This window comes from Triticum aestivum, chromosome 2D, assembly GCF_018294505.1.
Source record: "Triticum aestivum cultivar Chinese Spring chromosome 2D, IWGSC CS RefSeq v2.1, whole genome shotgun sequence".
In the NCBI taxonomy this organism is placed as follows: Eukaryota; Viridiplantae; Streptophyta; class Magnoliopsida; order Poales; family Poaceae; genus Triticum; species Triticum aestivum.
In genome coordinates, this window is record NC_057799.1 from 602325015 (window position 1) to 602350153 (window position 25139).

The window sequence follows — 25139 nt, forward strand, 5'->3', positions numbered from 1 at the left end:
TGCTAAAGATAAACATAGACCTGTGGTAGGCATGCCTGTTATTTCTGTTAAAATAGGAGATCATTGTTATCATGGCTTATGTGACATGGGTGCTAGTGCTAGTGCAACACCTATTGACCTATACAAAGAAATTAAGCATGATATTGCACCTGCTGAGTTAGAAGATATTGATGTCACAATTAAACTTGCCAATAGAGATACTATTTCACCAATGGGAATTGTTAGAGATGTTGAAGTCTTGTGTGGGAAAACTAAATATCCTGCTGATTTTCTTGTTCTTGGTTCCCCACAAGATAGCTTTTGTCCCATTATTTTTGGTAGACCCTTCTTGAACATTGTTAATGCTAAGATAGACTGCAAAAAGGATGTTGTTACTATTGGTTTGGGTGATATGTCTCATGAGTTCAACTTTTCTAAATTTAGTAGACAACACCGTGAAGAGGAATTGCCTAGTAAGGATGAAATAATTGGTCTTGCTTCTATTGCCGTACCTCCTAGTGATCCTTTAGAACAATATTTGCTAGACCATGAAAATGATATGTTTATGAATGAAAGAAGGGAAATAGATGAAGTATTCTTTAAACAGGAACCCATCCTGAAACACAATTTGCCTGTTGAAATCCTAGGGGATCCTCCTCCACCCAAGGGTGATCCCGTGTTTGAGCTTAAACCGTTACCTGATACTCTTAAATATGCTTATCTTGATAAAAAAGATATATCATGTTATTATTAGTGCTAACCTTTCAGAGCATGAAGAAGAGAGATTATTGAAAACTCTGAAGAAGCACCGTGCTGCTATTGGATATACTCTTGATGATCTTAAGGGCATTAGTCCCACTCTATGTCAACATAAAATAAATTTGGAGGAAGATGCCAAACCAGTTCACGATCATCAACGACGGCTGAATCCTAAGATGAAGGAAGTGGTAAGAAAAGAAATACTAAAGCTCCTTGAGGCAGGTATAATTTATCCCGTTGCTGATAGTCAGTGGGTAAGTCCTGTCCATTGCGTTCCTAAGTAAGGAGGTATTACCGTCGTTCCTAATGATAAAGATGAGTTGATCCCGCAAAGAATTATTACAGGTTATAGGATGGTAATTGATTTCCACAAATTAAATAAGGCTACTAAAAAATATCATTACCCCTTACCTTTTATCGATCAAATGCTAGAAAGATTATCCAAACATACACATTTTTGCTTTCTAGATGGTTATTCTGGTTTCTCTCAAATACCTGTGTCAGCCAATGATCAATCAAAGACTACTTTTACTTGCCCTTTTGGTACTTTTGCTTATAGACGTATGCCTTTTGGTTTATGTAATGCACATGCTACCTTTCAAAGATGCATGATGGCTATATTCTCTTACTTTTGTGAAAAGATTTGTGAGGTTTTCCTGGACGACTTCTCCGTCTATGGATCCTCTTTTGATGATTGCTTGAGAAACCTTGACCGAGTTTTGCAGAGATGTGAAGAAACTAATCTTGTCTTGAATTGGGAAAAGTGCCACTTTATGGTTAATGAAGGTATTGTCTTGGGGCATAAAGTTTCTGAAAGAGGTATTGAGGTTGATAAAGCTAAGGTTGATGCTATTGAAAAGATGCCATGTCCCAAGGACAACAAAGGTATTAGAAGTTTCCTTGGTCACGCCGGATTTTATAGGAGTTTCATTAAGGACTTCTCAAAAAATTCTCGGCCTCTGACTAATTTATTACAAAAGGATATACCATTTGTTTTTGATGATGATTGTGTAGAAGCATTTGAAATACTTAAGAAAGCATTGATCTCTGCACCTATTGTTCAGCCACCTGATTGGAATTTACCCTTTGAAATTATGTGTGATGCTAGTGATTATGCTGTAGGTGCTGTTCTAGGGCAAAGAGTTGATAAGAAATTAAATGTTATTCAATATGCTAGTAAAACTCTAGACAATGCTCAGAGAAATTATGCTACTACTGAAAAAGAATTCTTAGCAGTTGTATTTGCTTGTGATAAGTTCAGACCTTATATTGTTGATTCTAAAGTAACTATTCACACTGATCATGCTGCTATTAAATATCTTATGGAAAAGAAAGATGCTAAACCTAGACTTATTAGATGGGTTCTCTTGCTACAAGAATTTGATTTGCATATTATTGATAGAAAGGGAGCTGAGAACCCCGTTGCAGACAACTTGTCTAGGTTAGAAAATGTTCTTGATGACCCACTACCTATTGATGATAGCTTTCCTGATGAACAACTAAATGTCATAAATGCTTCTCGTACTACTCCATGGTATGCTGATTATGCTAATTACATCGTTGCTAAATTTATACCACCTAGTTTCACATACCAGCAAAAGAAAAAGTTTTTCTATGACTTGAGACATTACTTTTGGGATGACCCACATCTTTATAAAGAAGGAGTAGATGGTGTTATTAGACGTTGTGTACCTGAGCATGAACAGGAACAGATCCTACGCAAGTGTCACTCCGAGGCTTATGGAGGACACCACGCTGGAGATAGAACTGCACATAAGGTATTGCAATCCGGCTTTTATTGGCCTACTCTCTTTAAGGATGCCCGTAAGTTTGTATTGTCTTGTGATGAATGTCAAAGAATTTGTAATATTAGTAGACGTCAAGAAATTCCTATGAATTATTCACTTGTTATTGAACCATTTGATGTTTGGGGCTTTGATTATATGGGACCTTTTCCTGCCTCTAATGGATACACACATATTTTAGTTGTTGTTGATTACGTTACTAAGTGGGTAGAAGCTATTCCAACTAGTAGTGTTGATCATAACACTTCTATTAAGATGCTTAAAGAAGTTATTTTTCCGAGGTTTGGAGTCCCTAGATATTTAATGACTAATGGTGGTTCACATTTTATTCATGGTGCTTTCCGAAAAATGCTTGCTAAGTATGATGTTAATCATAGAATTGCATCTCCTTATCACCCGCAGTCTAGTGGTCAAGTAGAATTGAGTAATAGAGAGCTCAAATTAATTTTGCAAAAGACTGTCAATAGATCTAGAAAGAATTGGTCCAAGAAACTTGATGATGCATTATGGGCCTATAGAACTGCATATAAAAATCCTATGGGTATGTCTCTGTATAAAATGGTTTATGGAAAAGCATGTCACTTACCTCTCGAACTAGAACATAAGGCTTATTGGGCTATTAAAGAGCTCAATTATGATTTCAAACTTGCCGGTGAAAAGAGGTTATTTGACATTAGCTCACTTGATGAATGGAGAACCCAAGCTTATGAGAATGCCAAATTGTTTAAAGAAAAAGTTAAAAGATGGCATGACAAAAGGCTACAAAAGCGTGAGTTTAATGTAGATGATTATGTATTGCCATACAACTCTCGTTTAAGATTTTTTCCAGGAAAACTTCTCTCTAAATGGGAATGCCCTTACGTTATCAAGGAGGTCTATCGTTCCGGTGCCATAAAAATCAACAACTTCGAAGGCACAAATCCGAAGGTGGTGAACGGTCAAAGAATCAAACATTATATCTCAGGTAATCCTATAAATGTTGAAACCAATGTTATTGAAACCGTAACCCCAGAGGAATACATAAGGGACACTTTCCGGAACGTTTCAGACCCCGAAAAGGAGTAGGTATGTGGTACGGTAAGTAAACCGACTCCAAAACAATTTTTATGGCAATATTTCTCCGTTTTGGAATATTTAGAAAAATAGAAAAATAAGAAGCAGTCCGGGAAGGACACGAGGCCACAACGAGGGTGGAGGGCGCGCCCTACCCTACTGGGCGCGCCCCCTACCTCGTGGGCACCTCGTGTGCTCTCCGGACTCCGTTTTCTTGCACGTTACGTATTTTGATCGGTAAAAATTCATTATATAATCTCCCAAAGGTTTTGACTCCTGTATCACGCAATTGTCCTCTGTTCTTGTTTCGAGCTGTTTTCTGTCAGGGTTTTCAAAGCTAGGCATCATGTCGTCCCCCTCCTCAAACAATGGTGACAACGATGCTTACCTAATGAAGATAGAGCTGAAGAAGGAGGAACCCGTGGAGATCAATAAGGATGAAGGGATCAAGAAGGCCACGGAGGACCAAGTTCCGGCTGCAGGAGACACCCTTCAACTTGATCACAATCTTCTTACCGCAACTGAGATCGAAGCTTTCAAGATGATTGAGTTAGCTCGTATACAAAACAAGTATCTCACCCGTGAAAATATTTTGTTGAAGGAGCATATTGTCGCACTTAAGGGCATTATTCGCAAGTTGGAGGATCTCTTACGCTCGATGTGCGATTACCCATCATCAACAACTCCACCATCTTCACCAGCAAAGGAGACATAATCACATGGGTATGGGCACTCCCCTTGGCAACTGCCAAGCTTGGGGGAGGTGCCCCGGTATCGTATCACCATCACACTCCTATCTTTACCTTTTTCTTAGTTCGATCCTATTTAGTAGTATCTTGATCTAGTAGAATAAAAGTTTTGGTATGATCTAGTTTTGATTTTTGCTTTATGATCTCTCTTTGTAATCGAGTTCGTGAGCTATATATAATAAAGATTATTGTTGAGTCAAGGGCTTGATTATCTTGTTATGATCTTGAGTGAATAAAAGAAAAGAGAAAAGAATAAAAAGGAATAAAGAGATCATATTGATCTTATTGAGAGTAATGACTTCATAGAGAAAGAGTATGATGATTAAAAGGTGTTGAAAGTTGACAAACATAGCTTTGGTCATCGTTGCAATTAATAGGAAGTAATAAAGAAAGAGAGGTTTCACATATAAATATACTATCTTGGACACCTTTTATGATTGGGAGCACTCATTAAAATATGACATGCTAAAGAGTTGATGTTGGACAAGGAAGACAACGTAATGGGTTATGTTTTCTTATATCTGAGATAAAGTATATTGTCATGGATCATCCAACATATTGAGCTTGCCTTTCCCCCTCATGCTAGCCAAATTCTTTGCACTAAGTAGAGATACTACTTGTGCTTCCAAATTCCCTTAAACCAGTTTTGCCATGAGAGTCCACCATATCTACCTATGTATTGAGTAAGATCCTTCAAGTAAGTTGTCATCAGTGCAAGCAATAAAAATTGCTCTCTAAATATGTATGATTGATTGGTGTGGAGGAAATAAGCTTTATACGATCTTGTGATGTGGAAGAAATAAAAGCGACAGACTGCATAATAAAGGTTCATATCACAAGTGGCAATATAAAGTGACGTTCTTTCGCATTAAGATTTTGTGCATCCAACCCTGAAAGCGCATGGCAACCTCTGCTTCCCTCTGCGAAGGGCCTATCTTTTATTATTATCTTCTACCTTATGCAAGAGTCATGGTGATCTTCACCTTTCCTTTTTATATTTTATCCTTTGGCAAGCACAGGATGTTGGAAAGATCCTGATAGATATATCTAATTGGATGTAAGTTAGCATGAGTTATTATTGTTGACATTACCCTTGAGGTAAAAGGTTGGGAGGCGAAACTATAAGCCCCTATCTTTCTCTGTGTCCGATTAAAACTCCGTAACCACAAGTATTGTGTGAGTGTTAGCAATTATGAAAGACTAAATGATAGTTGAGTATGTGGACTTGCTAGAAAGCTCTGACATAGACTCTTTCTAATGTGATGATAAATTGCAATTGCTTCAATGACTGAGATTATAGTTTGTTGGTTCTCAATAAAGTTCTGATTCATACTTGGCATTGTGAATAGATTATTACTTGAGGATAAGAAATCATATGACAATATCTATATATGTTGTTATGAGAATAATCATGATGCCCTCATGTCCGTATTTTATTTTATCGACACCTCTACCTCTAAACATGTGGACATATTTATCGTTATCGGCTTTCGCTTGAGGACAAGCGAGGTCTAAGCTTGGGGGAGTTGGTACATCCATTTTGCATCATGCTTTTATATCGATATTTATTGCATTATGGGCTGTTATTACACATTATGTCACAATACTTATGCCTATTCTCTCTTATTTTACAAGGTTTACATAAGGAGGGAGAATGCCGACAGCTGGAATTCTGGGCTGGAAAAGGAGCAAATATTAGAGACCTATTCTGCACAGCTCCAAAAGTCCTGAAACTCCACGAAAGTTATTTTTGGCAATAATAAAAAATATTGAGCGGAAGAAATACATCAGGGGGGCCTCCACCTGGCCACGAGGGGGGGGGGGGTGCGCCCCCTGCCTCGTGGGCCCCCTGTTGGCCCTCCGGTGGCCCTCTTCTGCTATATGAAGTCTTTCGCCCGAAGAAAATTCAGAAGCAAGCTTTCGGGACGAGACTCCGCCTCCACGAGGCGGAACCTTGGCGGAACCAATCTAGGGCTCCGACAGAGCTGTTCTGCCGGTGACACTTCCCTCCGGGAGGGGGAAGTCATCGCCATCATCATCACCAACGCTCTTCTCATCGGGAGAGGGCAATCTCCATCAACATCTTCACCAGCACCATCTCCTCTCAAACCCTAGTTCATCTCTTGTATCCAATTCTTGTCTCTAAGTCCAGGATTGGTACCTGTAGTTTGCTAGTAGTGTTGATTACTCCTTGTAGTTGATGCTAGTCGGTTTATTTGGTGGAAGATCATATGTTCAGATCCTATATGCATATTAATACCCCTCTAATTATGAACATGAATATGCTTTGTGAGTAGTTACATTTGTTCCCGAGGACATGGGAGAAGTCTTGCTATTAGTAGTCATGTGAATTTGGTATTCGTTCGATATTTTGATGAGATGTATGTTGTCTATCCTCTAGTGGTGTTATGTGAACATCGACTACATAACACTTCACCATTATTTGGGCCTAGAGGAAGGCATTGGGAAGTAATAAGTAGATGATGGGTTGCTAGAGTGACAGAAGCTTAAACCCTAGTTTATGCGTTGCTTCGTAAGGGGCTGATTTGGATCCATATGTTTCATGCTATGGTTAGGTTTACCTTAATACTTTTGTTGTAGTTGCGGATGCTTGCAATAGAGGTTAATCATAAGTGGGATGCTTGTCCAAGTAAGGACAGCACCCAAGCACCGGTCCACCCACATATCAAATTATCAAAGTACCGAACGCGAATCATATGAACGTGATGAAAACTAGCTTGACGATAATTCCCATGTGTCCTCGGGAGCGTTTTACTTTATATAAGAGTTTGTCCAGGCTTGTCCTTTGCTATAAAAAGGATTGGGCCACCTTGCTGCACTTTATTTACTTTTGTTACTTGTTGCTCGTTACCAATTATCCTATCACAAAACTATCTGTTACCTACAATTTCAGTGTTTGCAGAGAATACCTTGCTGAAAACCGCTTACCATTTCCTTCTGCTCCTCGTTGGGTTCGACACTCTTACTTATCGAAAGGACTACGATAGATCCCCTATACTTGTGGGTCATCAGTAGTTCATCACAGAAATATGTTCATGTGACTCCTACACCAATTAGTGAGGAAGCTAATGATGATGATAAGGTAACTTCAGAGCAAGTTACTACCGAACCTCGTAGGTCCGCACCAGAGTGGTACGGTAATCCTGTTCTGGAGGTCATGTTACTTGACCATGATGAACCTACGAACTATGAGGAAGCGATGATGAGCCCAGATTCCACGAAATGGCTTGAGGCCATGAAATCTGAGATAGGATCCATGTATGAGAACAAAGTGTGGACTTTGGTTGACTTGCCCGATGATCGGCAAGTCATAGAAAATAAATGGATCTTCAAGAGGAAGACAGACGCTGATAGTAGTGTTACTATATACAAAGCTAGACTTGTCGAAAAAGGTTTTGACAAAGTTCAAGGTGTTGACTACGATGAGATTTTCTCACTCGTAGCGATGCTTAAGTCTGTCCGAATCATGTTAGCAAATTGCCACATTTTATGAAATCTGGCAAATGGATATCAAAACTACATTCTTTAATGGATTTCTTAAAGAAGAGTTGTATATGATGCAACCAGAAGGTTTTGTCGATCCTAAAGGTACTAACAAAATGTGGAAGCTCCAGCGATCAATCTATGGACTGGTGCAAGCATCTCGGAGTTGGAATATACGCTTTGATAAGTTGATCAAATCATATAGTTTTATACAGACTTGCGGTGAAGCCTGTATTTACAAGAAAGTGAGTGGGAGCACTACAACATTTCTGATAAATATATGTGAATGACATATTGTTGATCGGAAATAATGTATAATTTTCTGGAAAGCATAAAAGAGTATTTGAAAGGAGTTTTTCAAAGAAAGACCTCGGTGAAGCTGCTTACATATTGAGAATCAAGATCTATAGAGATAGATCAAGATGCTTGATAAGTTTTTTCAATGAGTACATACCTTGACAAGATTTTGAAGTAGTTCAAAAATGGAACAGTCAAAGAAAGAGTTCTTGCCTTTATTACAAGGTGTGAAATTGAGTAAGACTCAAAGCCCGACCACGACAGAAGATAGAAAGAGAATGAAAGTCATTCCCTATGCCTCAGCCATAGGTTCTATAAAGTATGCCATGCTGTGTACCAGATCTATTGTATACCCTACACTGAGTTTAGCAAGAGAGTACAATAGTGATCGAGGAGTAGATCACTGGACAGTGGTCAAAATTATCCTAGTGGAATAAGGATATGTTTCTCAATTATGGAGGTGACAAAAGGTTCATCGTAAAGGGTTACGTCGATGCAAGTTTTGACACTAATCCAGATGACTATAAATCTCAAACTGGATACATATTGAAAGTGGGAGCAATTAGCTACAGTAGCTCCGTGCAGAGCATTGTTGACATAGAAATTTGCAAAATATATACAGATATGAATGTGGCAGACCCGTTGACTAAACTTCTCTCACAAGCAAAACATGATCACACCTTAGTACTCTTTGGGTGTTAATCACATAGCGATGTGAACTAGATTATTGACTCTAGTAAACCCTTTGGGTGTTGGTCACATGACGATGTGAAATATGGGTGTTAATCACATGGTGATGTGAACTATTGGTGTTAAATCACATGGCGATGTGAACTAGATTATTGACTCTAGTGCAAGTGGGAGACTGAAGGAAATATGCCCTAGAGGCAATAATAAAGTTATTATTTATTTCCTTATTTCATGATAAATGTTTATTATTCATGCTAGAATTGTATTAACCGGAAACATAATACATGTGTGAATACATAGACAAACAGAGTGTCACTAGTATGCCTCTACTTGACTAGTTCGTTGATCAAAGATGGTTAAGTTTCCTAACCATAGACATGAGTTGTCATTTGATAAACGGGATCACATCATTAGGAAAATGATGCGATTGACTTGACCCATTCCGTTAGCTTAACACTTGATTGTTTAGTATGTTGCTATTGCTTTCTTCATGACTTATACATGTTCCTATGACTATGAGATTATGCAACTCCCGTTTACCGGAGGAACACTTTGTGTGCTACCAAATGTCACAACGTAACTGGGTGATCATAAAGGTGCTCTACAGGTGTCTCCGAAGGTACTTGTTGGGTTGGCGTATTTCGAGATTAGGATTTGTCACTCCGATTGTCGGAGAGGTATCTCTGGGCCCTCTCGGTAATGCACATCACTATAAGCCTTGCAAGCAATGTGACTAATGAGTTAGTTGCGGGATGATGCATTACGTAATGAGTAAAGGGACTTGCCGGTAACGAGATTGAACTAGGTATTGAGATACCGACGATCGAATCTCGGGCAAGTAACATACCGATGACAAAGGGAACAACGTATGTTGTTATGCGGTTTGACCGATAAAGATCTTCGTAGAATATGTGGGAACCAATATGAGCATCCAGGTTCCGCTATTGGTTATTGACCGGAGACATGTCTCGGTCATGTATACATAGTTCTCGAACCCGTAGGGTCCGCACGCTTAAAGTTCTGTGACGATCGGTAATATGAGTTTATGTGCTTGATGTACCGAAGGTAGTTCAGAGTCCCGGATGAGATCGGAGACATAACGAGGAGTCTCGAAATGGTCGAGATGTAAAGATCGATATATTGGACGACTATATTCGGACTTCGGAAAGGTTCCGAGTGATTCGGATATTTTTCGGAGTACCGGAGAGTTACGGGATTCACCGGGGAGTATATGGGCCTTATTGAGCTTTAAGGGAAAGAGAGAGGGGAGGCTACGCGCCCCCCAAAGGCTTAGTCCGAATTGGACTAGGGGGAGGGGCGGCGCCCCCTCCTTCCTTCTCTTCTCTTTTCCCTTTCCTTCTCTCCCACTCCTACTACTTGGAAGGGCTCCTAGTTCTACTAGGAAAAGGGGAATCCTACTCCCGGTGGGAATAGGACTCCCCTAGGGCGCGCCATAGAGAGGGCCGGCCCTCCCCCTCCTCCACTCCTTTATATACGGGGAGGGGGCACCCTTTGGGGACACAACAATTGATCATTGATCTTTTAGCCGTGTGCGGTGCCCCCCTCCACCATAATCCACCTCGGTCATATCATAGCGGTGCTTAGGCGAAGCCCTGCGTCGGTAGCATCATCATCACCATCATCACGCCGTCGTGCTGACAAAACTCTCCCTCGAAGCTCTGCTGGATCGGAGTTCGTGGGACGTCATCGAGCTGAACGTGTGCTGAACTCGGAGGTGCCGTGCGTTCGGTACTTGGATCGGTCGGATCGTGAAGACGTACGACTACATGAACTGCGTTGTTCTAACGCTTCCGCTTTCGGTCTACGAGGGTACGTGGACAACACTCTCCCGTCTCGTTGCTATGCATCACCATGATCTTGCATGTGCGTAGGAATTTTTTTGAAATTACTACGTTCCCCAACATAACCGCCATTTGTAGAATGCTCTTTTGCTTCACTTATATTTGTTAGAGCGTGGGCATATCTTTTGTAGAAAGAATTAAACTCTCTTGCTTCACTTATATCTATTTAGAGAGATGACAGGAATTGATCATTCACATGGTTAGTCATAAAATCCTACATAAAACTTGTATATCACTGAATATGATATGTTTGATTTCTTGCAATAGTTTTGCGATATAAAGATGGTGATATTAGAGTCATGCTAGTGAGTAGTTGTGGATTGTAGAAATACTTGTGTTGAGGTTTGTGATTCCCGTAGCATGCACGTATGGTGAACCGTTATGTAACGAAGTTGGAGCATGAGGTATTTATTGAAGAAATACTTGTGTTGAGGTTTGTGATTCCCGTAGCATGCACGTATGGTGAACCGTTATGTAACGAAGTTGGAGCATGAGGTATTTATTGATTGTCTTCCTTATGAGTGGCGGACGGGGACGAGCGATGGTCTTTTCCTATCAATCTATCCCCCTAGGAGCATGCGCATAGTACTTTGTTTCAATGACTAATAGATTTTTGCAATAAGTATGTGAGTTCTTTATGACTAATGTTGAGTCCATGGATTATACGCACTCTCACCCTTCCATCATTCCTAGCCTCTTCGGTACCGTGCATTGCCCTCTCTCACCTCGAGAGTTGGTGCAAACTTCGCCGGTGCATCCAAACCCCGTGATATGATACGCTCTGTCACACATAAGTCTCCTTATATCTTCCTCAAAACAGCCACCATACCTACCTATCATGGCATTTCCATAGCCATTCCGAGATATATTGCCATGCAACTTCCATCATCATCATATACATGACTTGAGCATTTATTGTCATATTGCTTTGCATGATCGTAAGATAGCTAGCACGATGTTTTCATGGCTTGTCCGTTTTTTGATGTCATTGCTACGCTAAATCATTGCACATCCCGGTACACCGCCGGAGGCATTCATATAGAGTCATATCTTTGTTCTAGTATCGAGTTGTAATATTGAGTTGTAAGTAAATAAAAGTGTGATGATCATCATTATTAGAGGATTGCCCCAAGAAAAAAAAGAGGCCAAAGAAGCCTAAATAAAAAAAGGGGGCCAAAGAAGCCCTCCAAAAAAAAGAAAAAAAGGGGGGGGCAATGTTACTATCCTTTTACCACACTTGTGCTTCAGAGTAGCACCATGTTCTTCATATAGAGAGTCTCTTGAGTTATCACTTTCATATACTAGTGGGAATTTTTATTATAGAACTTGGCTTGTATATTCCGATGATGGGCTTCCTCAAATGTCCGAGGTCTTCATGAGCAAGCAAGTTGGATGCACCCCCACTTAGTTTTCAGTTTGAGCTTTCATATACTTATAGCTCTAGTGCATCCGTTGCATGGAATCCCTACTCCTTGCATTGACATCAATTGATGGGCATCTCCATAGCCCGTTGATTAGCCGCGTCAATGTGAGACTTTCTCCTTTTTGTCTTCTCCACACAACCCCCATTATCATATTCTATTCCACCCATAGTGCTATGTCCATGGCTCACGCTCATGTATTACGTAAAAGTTGAAAAGGTTTGAGAACATCAAAAGTATGAAACAATAGCTTGGCTTGTCATCGGGGTTGTGCATGATGTGAATATTTTGTGTGGTGAAGATGGAGCATAGCCAGACTATATAATTTTGTAGGGATAACTTTCTTTGGCCATGTTATTTTGAAAAGACATGATTGCTTTATTAGTATGCTTGAAGTATTATTGTCTTAATGTCAAATGATAGACTATTGCTTTGAATCACTCGTGTCTTAATATTCATGCCATGATTAGATTACATGATCAAGATTATGCTAGGTAGCATTCCACATCAAAAATTACCTTTTTTATCATTTACCTACTCGAGGACGAGCAGAAATTAAGCTTGGGGATGCTAATACGTCTCCGTCGTATCTATAATTTTTGATTGTTCCATGCCAATATTATACAACTTTCATATACTTTTGGCAACTTTTTATACTATTTTTGGGACTAACATATTGATCTAGTGCCAGTTCCTGTTTGTTGCATGTTTTTTGTTTCACAGGAAATCCATATCAAACGGAGTCCAAACGGGATAAAAACTGACGGAGATTATTTTTGGAATATATGTGATTTTTGGGAAGAAGAATGAACGCGATACGATGCCCGAGGGGGCCACGAGGCAGGGGCGCGCCCTGGGCCCTCGTGGCCACCCCATAAGGCGGTTGGAGCCCTTCTTTCGCCGCAAGAAAGCTAATATCTGGATAGAGATCGTGTCCAAAATTCAGCCCAATCGGAGTTACAGATCTCCGGTTATAAAAGAAACGGTGAAAGGGCAGAATCTGGAACGCAGAAACAGAGAGAGACAGAGATACAGATCCAATCTCGGAGGGGCTCTCGCCCCTCCCATCCAGGGAGACCATGGACCAGAGGGGAAACCCTTCTCCCATCTAGGGAGAAGGTCAAGGAAGAAGAAGGAGGAGGGGGGCCTCTCTCCCCCTCGCTTTCGGTGGCACCGGAGTGCCGACGGGGCCATCATCATCACCGCAATCTACACCAACAACTTCACCGCCCTCATCACCAACTCTTCCCCCCTATATGCAGCGGTGTAACCCCTCTTTTACCCGCTGTAATCTCTAGTTAAACATGGTGCAACGCTATATATTATTTCCCAATGATGTATGGCTATCCTATGATGTTTGAATAGATCCGTTTTGTCCTATGGGTTAATTGATGATCGTGATTGGTTTGAGTTGCATGTTTTATTATTGGTGATGTCCTATGGTGCTCTCCATGTCGCGCAAGCGTGAGGGATCCCCGCTGTAGGGTTTGCAATATGTTCATGATTTGCTTATGGTGGGTGGCGTGAGTGACAGAAGCACAAACCCGAGTAAGTAGGTTGTTTGCGTATGGGAGTAAAGAGGACTTGATGCCTTATAATGCTATGGTTGAGTTTTACCTTAATGATCTTTAGTAGTTGCGGATGCTTGCTAGAGTTCCAATCATAAGTGCATATGATCCAAGAAGAGAAAGTATGTTAGCTTATGCCTCTCCCTCAAATAAAATTGCAATAATGACGCCTAGGGACAAATAACTTTCTTGTGTGACAACAAGCTCTCTACTAAAACTAACTTAGTTGTGTATTTATCTAAACATCCCCTTCTTTTACTTACGTGCTCTTTATTATCTTGCAAACCTATCACATAACACCTACAAAGTACTTCTAGTTTCATACTTGTTCTAGGTAAAGCGAACGTTAAGCGTGCATAGAGTTGTATCGGTGGTCGATAGAACTTGAGGGAATATTTGTTCTACCTTTAGCTCCTCGTTGGGTTCGACACTCTTACTTATCGAAAGATGCTACAATTGATCCCCTATACTTGTGGGTTATCAGCATGCAACGCCAAGGGTGTGGCTTCTGCGTTGGTGGCATGGGATGCATGCGTGCATGCAGGGTTGACAGCGTAGAGACTACTCCCTCCATTTCTAAATATTTGTCTTTCTAAAGATTTCAAATGTGACTATATACGGAGTAAAATAAATGAACCTACACTTTAAAATATGTCTATATACATCCATATGTGGTAGTCCATTTGAAATATCTAAAACACAAATATTCAGGAACAGAGGGAGCAGCTACTACCAGGGCCGATGCCACGGAGGTGTGAACGCATTTTCTAGCTACTACCAGGACGGATGCCTACGTGAGGTGTGGACGGACTCACGGGAACAAAAGTTGACGACTAATCATACGGCTGACAAGCGTCGGCTCCCGAGGTGGATATTGTTTTACTTCCCTCATCCGAATGGTGCCTAGCAGCCGCCTAGGAATAAATCACGGAAAACGTTTTAAAACAACCGGATGACTTCCTGGCTTTATCTTCCGTGCCTGGCGACGTCCGATTCCACACGATCGTGTGGTCGTAGCGCCTCTATGTCCGTCACCCGCGATAGTAGCCATACCATCACGACCGTGTAGGCGTGGTAGTATCCAGCCTCAGGGCCTGTTCACACATAGTGCTTTGCCATGTATAGCTACACATGTATAGCAAAACACTTCCGGTAGCAATGCATGCTTGGCCCGTTAACATCTTCGTCGTCGCCACACAACATCATCGGAGTCGTCGGACCGCTATTGCAGTATCACGGAAGCAACCGGGCCTCCATCGCAGCATTGCGGTGGTCGTCGAAGCACGCCATCGCAGCATCGGCGTGGCCATTCAAAGCACGCCGCCGCCATGGCTGACGAAGCACCCACCACGGCCATCGAAGCACACCGTCACAACATCGTCGAAGCAGCCAGGCGGTCGTCGAAGCACGCCGTCACAACATCGACGTGGCCGTTCAAAGCACACCGCTGCCACAGCTACCGAAGCACCCACCACGGCCGTCTAAGCACACCATCACAACATCGAAGCCACCAGGAGGTCGTCGAAAGCACGTCATTGCAGAATTGACGTCGCCGTTCAAGCACACCGCCGCCACGGCTGCCAAAGCACCCACTACGGCTGTCGAACCACACCGTCGCAACATTGGAGCAGCCAGGCGGTCGTCGAAAGCACATCGTCGCAACATTGACGTGGCTGTTCAAAAAGCACACTACCGCCACGGCTGCCGAAGCACCCACCGCAGCCGTCGAAGCACGCCATTGCAACATCATCGAAGCAACTGGTCTGCCGTTATAGCATCACCGCATCTGTCGGCGCATGTTGTTGAAGCACACCGTGATCCTTCGAAGAAGGCCCTTGCTGAAGCACACCGTGATCCTTCGAAGAAGCATATCGTCGCGTCTGTTGAAACATGTGGTCGCAACATCGTTGAAGCAGCCGGGCCGCCGTCACATCACGCCTCGTAGCATCTTCGTGCTCGTCGAAGCAGTCGAGCCACAATCGCAACAAACCTCATACCATCACCTTGGTCGTCGAGGCGGTCAAGAAGCGGTCGCGACATTGCTGCAGCAGTGACGGTCGTTTGACTTCCAAAGCGTCAAATATGGACGCAAGAACTAGGCCACATTGTCATCGATACTAGTCGACGACCACTAGCTAAACGGAATGGGAGGCTTTCTATGTTGACTACGTAGCAGTCTTAGTAGTAGCTGGCTGGGTCCATGAAGATGAGCAGTGACGTGTATAACCAGCCTTGTGGTCCCAGCGCAGCAGCACCCACGTAATGTGTGAAAAGTCTACGCTTCAGCACCTGCATGTCGCGAACTAATTTGTGGTTGGATGGTTAGAGGGACTGTGGTATTCCCAGCCCATCAGGGTTCAAGTCCTGGTGCTCGCATTTATTCCTGGATTTAGGTGACGTTCCCATCGACAACGAGGTGCCTATGGTGACTTCGTAAATTTCAAGATGATATGTCGGCTTAGTCTTTCGGAGGTGCTCATAGGGGTAGGGTGTGCGTGAGTGCGTTCATAGGGGTGAAATGTATGCGCGTATATATGAGCGCTTGCGTGGGTAATCAAGCGAGGAGCCCAGCGGCCGCGTTCCTCTTCTGGTCTATCCATGCCTCCCGTTCATGGAGCCCTCCTCACCTTCCGTTCCTCCTCTCCCATGGAGCGTCGCCGCCCCATTTCCTATGCCTTCCCGGATCTTCCCGGACCGGCGCCGGCCGCATCACATCTCATCCCCTCTCCTATCTCTCCTAGAGGGGGTGATTGTCAGGCCCCCTGTCCGAAGAACCATGGGGCTATGCCGTCCGACGACAATGATCAGAGATTCCGGCGGCTAGCCGTCGCCTGAAAGTGGAAGCGGAAGTTGGCCGGAGACCTCAATGGCAGTGTAACTTTTATCACCCAACGTCCTCATCTACCTGGTCTCTAACTCATCCCGACCGACCACAGATGCCGGCAGGGGCAGAGATACGTCAACACCATTGTGTGCTTCAATCTGCTCCCTCACCAACGCAAGCAGACGGAGGGGGTGGAAGCGCCACCTCCGCACATCGTTGGACTGTCGAGGAAGTTCCGCATGGACAGCGAACGGAGCTTCAAGTTTATCAGAAAGGAAGAGCTCGATAAGTTGGAGGGCTACCGATTTCTTCGCCATCTTCTTCGCCATCCTGTGTGACATCGACGTCATTAGCACGTGGGCATGGAGAACTAGCCGCAGGAGACGTGATGGAGACGACGGTGGATGTGGACTGGAGATCAAGTATCGGCTGTTGCGAGGACGATGAGGGCATGTGCGAGCGCCGCGGCACTTTGGGCTGGGTGGCGATGGAGGATGGCGGTGTCACTCCTTTTTTTTTGCGGGTGATGGCGGTGTCACTCCCACAGTGATGCATACGCATACATAACAGCAAGCGCGCAGCGTCGGCATGGCCTTTGCCTGAGTTGGCAAGCGTTTGCACAGTTTATTCCTTGAGTAATCCTCCTTTCTTTTCATGGTAGGCTGTAACATGTCCGTACAATTAATTAACCTGAAGCACCTGCTCTCTTGGCAGCCTCCAATTTTGTAGTCTTGCAGCTTTTGTTAAGTAGTACTCCCTCTATTTCAAAATATAGTGCTTCCTCTATTTCCGTGCTTCAACTTTGACCATAAATTTAATCAACAAGACCGAGTGGCGGAAGCAAAAGTTATACCGGTGAATTCATATTCAAATGGAGCGTTGTGACGATGCTGGATTTGCGCGTCGACTGATCAAGGATCACACGGACCATTTCATTCCTTGCAGGCTTGCACACCGGTCCTAGCCTCCTAGCCTCCTAGCCCACGCCGCCGGCCACTCCGGCCGCGGCGGCCACCACCCACCCGCTTCCTAGCCACCTAGCCTCCTACTCCTCGCCGCCAGCCACCCCGGCCACGGCAGCCGCCATCCACCCGTATACTCTTTCTACTCCATCCATGGCGCTTGCGGATCTGAATTTCAATAAGGGTCAAGATTTTGCTGTGGAGGTTTGGAAAATATGGGGAATCCCAATCAACTTTGAGGAAGGTAAGGAGATGGAAGAGTTCCTTTTGGTGGCAGAATTCACTAGATCGCAAATCAGACTCACTGAGGAGTTAGTTAGCACCATCCTTTTATCTTGTTTTGGAGGCCGAGCATCTCTTTTCAAAGTTCAACGTCTGCAGAATTGGTCTTTCAAGTTCTCGGTCTCTTCTAAAGAAGTGGGATTCTCTATTATCAAACAAGGTAACATTGCTCTGCCACAGCTTAACATCAACTTTCTTATGTGGGGAAGTGGTGGTCCAAATTCCTATTGGGAGCTTGATCAATACCTGCAATAAAAAGAGGATGAATGGACCCATGTGTTCAATAGACATCCTCGTAAATCTTACATCGATGCTCTCAGATCCCCTGCTGCGTATGTCAATCATGTTCCTCCAGTGACCAGATCTTCTCCAGATCATGCGCCACGTTCAAACAGAGAGTCATCAGGGGGCATTACGCCTCATCATGGCCATTACTCCCCCAATCGTACCATTACTGCTGCTAGGGCGGGATCACAACGTTTTCAAAATATGGGTCAGGGCCCATTCTGTGTGTGCTGCCTTCTCCCGGGTCATCTTAGGCCCAGTTTCACCAATAGAATCAAATGCAGAACCTGTAAGCGCTAGGGCTACATTTCACGGGACTGCTACTAGGCGTAGCCCAGGCTATCCGGTGAACCCAACCCAAGCCCTCCCCCGGCGGTCAGTATTCCGAGGCAATCTGCCACTATTCCCACGACGGAGACGGCATGTGCTGTCATTCGGCCGACCAGTCAATCTGCTGCCCAAATTTACTCGATTGCACCTGCCCGAGTTGCTCCTCGTCATTACTCAGATGCTCCATATTCTGTAACACAACGCCTCCTCGCAGCCACCTCTCTATCGCCTCCAGAGCAGAGCCGGGCGGAGAATTGGCTCCACCTCTCATCGCCGGCGGCAATGGCAAACTTCCCCTTTGACCCTACTCCTTTCTTGCTGCCTCATCACCACAGCATTGCGGTGGAGGGCCGTCTGGCTAGGGTTCGTGTGGTCACAGCGGCTCCGCCTCCAACTCATGAAGATTGAGCGATTATCTCCATCGTTCCAATGCCTAATTTTCCGGTGGAATTCAACATGGTCAGAGAGGTACTCACTGATTTCTTCACAGATAGGCATCTGGGGTTTTCTGAGCTTGTTCCTTGCCCTTTCGGTCAAGCTTATGTGAAGATGAATAGTGTCTTTGATCGTGATGACTTAGTTGCAAACAGTCCCCATCACTACACAGATGTGCATGTGATCTTTGAGAAACATGATCGAGGTATCAACCGTAGAAGATTGGATCTTACTAGGGAAGTTTGGATTTTGCTTTGTGGTTATCCTTTTGATAGGAGGAATATTCAGGAAATCAACAATGCTGTTAGCAAATTTGGTAAGTTTGTTATGTGGGACCGCAATAGGAGCACCAGAGCCAACAAGATGATCAAAGTCAAAGTGGAAGAGCTGAGAGATATTCCATCTAGTATTGTTTTTGGAAATGCGGATCACACAGACTCTCTGACAGTACCTGTGATCGTACTCCAACAACAGATGTTGGAAATGGCAGCTCCAGATGAGGATCCCATCCCACCTCATGGCAATCCCCACCCTCTCATCATGTGCATTTCCATCCAAATCAACATAACCACTTCCTGGGACCGCTGCCAGAGCATGAACATGCTGGGATAGCAGCTATCAATCAGCAGCGGGCACAACAGGTCAATCTTCAGTTAGCTCTGAATATGCCTCAGATGCAAGAACAAAACCAGGAGGAAGAGCAGGAGGAAGAGGAGGAAGAGGAGATTTTACCTGGGTGGGGGCATTGGGCTATGCCACAGGATGATCAGCATGTGGATATGGAGATCCACCAAGGGGAATTCCTCGAACTGAATGATTTAATGGCACCTATGGAGGAAGACTTGCAGCCACCTGGCAATATGGAGGAAATCAGTAATCTCACCATGTCACTGGGTCTCTCCAACAGTGATCACTCAATTTCATCGGACAATGGTCCATTAGCGCCTCCTCAGCCAGGTCTACTAGATTTGAATGAGATGATTGGCCCATTTGCACCTGAACCTGTGCTAGTAGAGGCCCAAGTGCAACCTGAGCCCATTCAGCCCATCCTACTGATACGTCTCCAACGTATCTATAATTTTTGATTGTTCCATGCTATTATATATTCTGTTTTGGATGTTTAATGGGCTTATTTATACACTTATATTATTTTTGGGACTAACCTATTAACCAGAGGCCCAACCCAAATTGCTGTTTTTTTGCCTATTTCAGAGATTCACAGAAAAGGAATATCAAACGGAGTCCAAACGGAATGAAACCTTCGGGAACGTGATTTTTGGAACAAACGTGATCCAGAGGACTTGGAGTCCACGTAAAGTAATCAACGAGGAGAGCACGAGGCCGGGGGGCGCGCCTACCCCCTGGGCGCGCCCTCCACCCTCATGGGGCCCATGTTGCTCCACCGACGTACTTCTTCCTCCTATATATACCTACGCACCCCAAACCATCAGGGGTATCGACGAAAACCTAATTCCACCGCCGCAACCTTCTGTACCCGTGAGATCCCATCTTGGGGCCTTTTCCGGCGTCCTGCCGGAGGGGGCATTGATCACGGAGGGCTTGAAGTATTATTGTTTTTATGTCAACATTAAACTTTTATCTTGAATCTTTCGGACCTAAATATTCATGCCACAATAAAAAGGATTACATTAAGAAATATGCCAAGAAGCATTCCACATCAAAAATTCTGTTTTTATCATTTACCTACTCGAGGACGAGCAGGAATTAAGCTTGGAGATGCTTGATACGTCTCCAACGTATCTATAATTTTTTTATTGTTCCATGCTATTATATATTCTGTTTTGGATGTTTAAAGGGCTTATTTATACACTTATATATTATTTTTGGGACTAACCTATTAACCGGAGGCCCAGCCCAAATTGCTGTTTTTTTGCCTATTTCAGAGATTCGCAGAAAAGGAATATCAAACGGAGTCCAAACGGAATGAAACCTTCGGGAACATGATTTTTGGAACAAACGTGATCCAGAGGACTTGGAGTCCACGTAAAGTAATCAACGAGGAGATCACGAGGCAGGGGCGCGCCCTCCACCCTCGTGGGGCCCACGTTGCTCCACCGACGTACTTCTTCCTCCTATATATACCTACGTACCCCCAAACCATCAGGGGCATCCACGAAAACCTAATTCCACCGCCGCAACCTTCTGTACCCGTGAGATCCCATCTTGGGGCCTTTTCCGGCGTCCTGCCGGAGGGGGCATTGATCACGGAGGGCTTCTACATCAACACCATAGCCTCTCCGATGATGTGTGAGTAGTTTACCTCAGACCTTCGGGTCCATAGTTATTAGCTAGATGGCTTCTTCTCTCTCTTTGGATCTCAATACAAAGTTCTCCTCGATTCTCTTGGAGATCTATTCGATGTAATCTTCTTTTGCGGTGTGTTTGTCGGGACCGATGAATTGTGGGTTTATGATCAAGATTATCTATGAACAATATTTGAATCTTCTCTGAATTCTTTTATGTAAATTGGTTATCTTTGCAAGTCTCTTCGAATTATCAGTTTGGTTTGGCCTACTAGATTGATCTTTCTTGCAATGGGAGAAGTGCTTAGCTTTGGGTTCAATCTTGCGGTGTCCTTTCCCAGTGACAGCAGGGGCAGCAAGGCACGTATTGTATTGTTGCCATCGAGGATAACAAGATGGGGTTTATATCATATTGCATGAGTTTATCCCTCTACATCATGTCATCATACTTAAAGCATTACTCTGTTCTTTTGAACTTAATACTCTAGATGCATGCTGGATAGCGGTTGATGTGTGGAGTAATAGTAGTAGATGCAGGCAGGAGTCGGTCTACTTGTCACGGACGTGATGCCTATATACATGATCATACCTAGATATTCTCATAACTATGCTCAATTCTATCAATTGCTCGACAATAATTTGTTCACCCACCGTAATACTTATGCTCTTGAGAGAAGCCACTAGTGAAACCAATGGCCCCCGGGTCTATTCTCCATCATATTAATATTCCAACACTTAGCTATTTCTATTGCCTTTTATTTTACTTTGCATCTTTATTTCTCTTTATCATAAAAATACCAAAAATATTATCTTACCATAATCAGATCTCACTCTCGTAAGTGACCGTGAAGGGATTGACAACCCCTTTATCGCGTTGGTTGTGAGGTTCTTATTTTTTTTGTGTAGGTGCGTGGGACTCGAGCGTAGCCTCCTACTGGATTGATACCTTGGTTCTCAAAAACTAAGGGAAATACTTACGCTACTTTACTGCATCACCCGTTCCTCTTCAAGGGAAAAACCAACGCAGTGATCAAGAGGTAGCAAGAAGGATTTCTGGTGCCGTTGCCGGGGAGTCTATGCAAAAGTCAACATACCAAGTACCCATCACAAACCCTTATCCTCGCATTACATTATTTGCCATTTGCCTCTCGTTTTCCTCTCCCCCACTTCACCCTTGCCGTTTTATTCGCCCTCTCTTTTCCGTTCGCCTCTTTTACGCCTTCCTTGTCGTCATGGCTAGTCCTTTATCTACTCCTCTGTCCCCCCGAGTTTGAAGTTCTTCACTTCAAACAAAAACAAGGAGAAAATTTAAAAGATGCTTGGTATAGATTGATAGAATCCTATCGTGGCTGCACTATAGAGGGAGATTTCAAGGTTTTACTTCGTAATTTTTGTGTTGGGCTAACCTTATCCCATAGACAACTCCTTGATTTTGCCGCCAAAGGAAATTTTATTGAAATTGATCCTAGTTTTGCTTATGAAATTATAGAGGGGATAGTGGGAATACTTCCCCCACCAAAGGGATTAACTCTCACTCTTGAGGGAACCCAAATTTTGGAAAAATTGGGCGAATTGCAAAAATCTCTTGAACCCCTTAAAAATGTTGGAGGGAACCTCAATCGTATGAATACTTTGATCACACTTTGCAATAAACGGTTGGATGCTCTAGATCTAAGAATCTCTGAGTATGAGGGGAAACGTAAGGAACCTCCCGGATCCGAGCATAAATCCATTAAAAAGATAAATACCAAAGATGGCAATGCCTAGATCTATCCGTGTTTTTATGCCTAGCTAGGGGCGTTAAACGATAGCGCTTGTTGGGAGGCAACCCAATTTTATTTTTAGTTTTTTGCTTTTTGCTTCTTTTTAGGAATAAATCTTTGATATAGCCTCTGGTTAGATTTGTTTTTATGTTTTAATTAGTGTTTGTGCCAAGTTAAGCCTATAGGATCTTCTTGGATGATAGTTATTTGATCTTGCTGAAACTTCCAGAAATTTTATGTTCACGAAAACAATTGTTAAAAATTACCAGAACATGATAAAATATTGATTCCAATTGCAGCAGATCAATAAACAAATTATTTAGGTCGTCCTATTTTGGCAGAAGTTTTAGAGTTCCATAAGTTTGCGTTAGTTATAGATTACTACAGACTGTTCTGTTTTTGACAGATTCTGTTTTTCGTGTGTTGTTTGCTTATTTTGATGAATCTATGGCTAGTAAAATAGTTTATAAACCATAGAGAAGTTGGAATACAGTAGGTTTAACACCAATATAAATAAAGAATGAGTTCAATACAGTACCTTGAAGTGGTGTTTTCTTTTCTTTCGCTAACGGAGCTCACGAGATTTTCTGTTAAGTTTTGTGTTGTGAAGTTTTCAAGTTTTGGGTAAAGATTTGATGGAGTATGGAACAAGTAGTGGCAAGAGCCTAAGCTTGGGGATGCCCATGGCACCCCAAGATAATCTAAGGACACCAAAAAGCCAAAGCTTGGGGATGCCCTGGAAGGCATCCCCTCTTTCATCCTCGTCCATCGGTAAATTTACTTGGAGCTATATTTTTATTCACCACATGATATGTGTTTTGCTTGGAGCATCTTGTATGATTTGAGTCTTTATTTTCTAGTTTGACACAATCATCCTTGCTGTACACACCTTTTGAGAGAGACACACATGATTCAGAATTTGTTAGAATACTCTATGTGCTTCACTTATATTCTTTGAGCTATATAGTTTTGCTCTAGTGCTTCACTTATATCTTTTAGAGCACGGCGGTGGTTATATTTTATAGAAATTGTTGAACTCTCATGCTTCAGTTATATTATTTTGAGAGTCTTAAACAGCATGGCAATTTGCTTTAATCATGAAACTAATCTTCTATATTGAGTCCATTAAATATCATGAGAAGTTAGATACTTGATAAATGTTTTGAGATATAAAGGTGGTAATATTAGAGTGTGCTAGTTGAGTAATTGTGAAATTGAGAAATACTTGTGTTAAAGTTGGCAAGTCCCGTAGCATGCACGTATGGTAAAAGTTGTGTAACAATTTTGACACATAGGTGTTCTTTTATTGCTTTCCTTATGAGTGGCGGCCGGGGACGAGCGGTGGTCTTTTCCTTCCAATCTATCCCTCTAGGGGCATGCGTAGTACTACTTTGCTTTGAGGGCTAATAAACTTTTGCAATAAGTATATGAGTTCTTTATGACTAATGTGAGTCCATGGATTATACGCACTCTCAACCTTCCACAATTCTCTAGCCTCTACGGTACCGCGCATTGCCCTTTCTCACATTGAGAGTTGGTGCAAACTTCACCGGTGCATCCAAACCCCGTGATACGATACGCTCTATCACACATAAACCTCCTTATATCTTCCTGAAAATGGCCACCATACCTACCTATTATGGCATTTCCATAGCCATTCCGAGATATATTGCCATGCAACTTTCCACCGTTCCGTTCATCATGACACATTTCATCATTGTCATATTGCTTTGCATGATCATGTAGTTGACATCGTATTTTGTGGCAAAGCCACTATTCATAATTTTTTCATACATGTCACTCTTGATTCATCGCATATCCTGGTACACCGCCGGAGGCATTCACATAGAGTCATATCTTGTTCTAAGTATTGAGTTGTAATTGTTGAGTTGTAAGTAATAAAAGTGTGATGATCATCATTAATAGAGCATTGTCCCATGTGAGGAAAGGATGATGGAGACTATGATTCCCCCACAAGTCGGGATGAGATTCCGGACTAAAAAGAAGAGGCCAAAAAAAAGGAGAAGGCCCAAACAAAAAAATGATGAGAGAAAAAGAGAGAAGGGACAATGCTACTATCCTTTTCCACACTTGTGCTTCAAAGTAGCACCATGATTTTTATGATAGAGAGTCTCCTATGTTGTCACTTTCATATACTAGTGGGAATTTTTCATTATAGAACTTGGCTTGTATATTCCAATGATGGGCTTCCTCAAAATGCCCTAGGTCTTCGTGAGCAAGCAAGTTGGATGCACACCCACTTAGTTTCTTTTGTTGAGCTTCCATATATTTATAGCTCTAGTGCAT